The following is a 1,813-nucleotide window of genomic DNA, read 5'->3' on the forward strand; positions in this document are numbered from 1 at the left end:
AAACTAAACTTCCTCTTGAAAACTTGTAAACCGGTCACTTTGTGCATTTATTACCCTCCCCTCACCATTTTAGGTAGCCAATATCTAAGTTGCTTGTCCCTAATAACTCTGTATAATATTCTTGATGTCATCCCACAACTCTTCAGATCTCAGTCTTTAGTGTCTAATACATCAAATCTGTTCTTCAGATGATCTCTAAATTCATGTGGCATATGTTCAAGATCATATGTTGGCTGTTGTGGACTTATTTTAATTTTCTTCAGCTTCAGCCTAAATTTGAATATGAGCAACTGATAGTCTGTTCCACAGTCTGTTATTGGTCTTGTTTTGGCTGATGATACGGAGCTTTTGTACCATCTCTTTTCACAGATGTAATCAATTTGATTTCGGTGTATTCCATCTGGTGAGGTCCATATGTATAGTTGTCCTTTAGGCTGTTTAAAAGAGGTATTTACAATGAAGAAGTCATTGGTCTTGCAAAATTCTATCATGCAATCTCCAGCATTGTTTCTATCACCACGGCCATATATTCCAACCACTAATCCTTCTTCTTTGTTTCCAACCTTTTCACTTTAATCACCAGTAATTATCAATACATCTTGATTGCATGCTTGATCAATTTCAGTTGGAAATGTTGGTAAAATTCTTCACTTTTCATCATCACTGGCTTTAGTGGTTGATGTCTAAATTTGAAAAACAGTGGTCTTCTTTGTAAGTTTATGGTTATTTTTCTATCTTAGAAAGGATTGTACTTTATGATAGATTTTGATATGTTCTTTTTGATGATGAATGCGACACCATTCTTCTTCAACTTGTATTACACAGCCTAGTAAACCATGTGATTTTCATATTCAAAAACTCCAATACCACCCAATTTCAGCTCAGTAATGCCTAGGATATCGATGTTATGCATTCCATTTCATTTTTGACAATTTCCAATTTACCTAGATTCATACTACGTACATCCCATGCTCCGATTATTAATAGATAGTCACAATTATTTCTCTTCTTTTTGAGTTACGCACCATCAGCAGATGAAGGTTCTGAGGGCTTTACTCCATTCGCCTCTTTTTGGTTAACTCTAATTTGAGGAAGTAGCTCTTCCCCAGTCAAATTTTGAGTTCCTTCCAACCTGAGGTGTTCATCTACCAGAACTATAGCTGACAATATACTGGAGCTCTTCATCATGTTTCAGTATTCAATAATCTGGTATGTGACTGCTATTATTAAGGTTTTCAGAGACTAAATATCCAGAAGTAGTCTGTCTCTCCTTCTTCTTAGTCTGTGTTCTTCTGGAAGCTCATCTGAAATCTGTCTACTGTGGGTTACCCTATATATCTATATCTATATCTATCTATATATATGTATATAGCATACATATATATGTATAGATGTGTATATAGCATACATATATATATATGTATAGATGTGTATATAGCATACATATATATATGTATAGATGTGTATATAGCATACATATATATATGTATAGATGTGTATATAGCATACATAGGAGTCCTGGTGTGTCGTTGTGGGCTAATGCATCAGACTGCAAAGTTTTTTGAACTGCAAGGTTGGTGGTTCAAGCTCACAAGTTGCTTCTTGGAAACTCTATACAGGGTCGCTATGGCTCAGAATCAACTTGAGGGCACTTAACAACAACAAACTGAAATCTTTCAAGAAAGTGAGGCAGCACAGGAGGCACTCACTCATTTCTGCCAAGAAATTTGGAAGACAACTATCTGGCCGACTGATTGGAAGAGATCCATATTTGTGCCCATTCCAAAGAGAGGTGACTCAATGGAATGCAGAA

Source organism: Chrysochloris asiatica, unplaced genomic scaffold (assembly GCF_000296735.1).
Source record: "Chrysochloris asiatica unplaced genomic scaffold, ChrAsi1.0 scaffold00002, whole genome shotgun sequence".
Taxonomy (NCBI): domain Eukaryota; kingdom Metazoa; phylum Chordata; class Mammalia; order Afrosoricida; family Chrysochloridae; genus Chrysochloris; species Chrysochloris asiatica.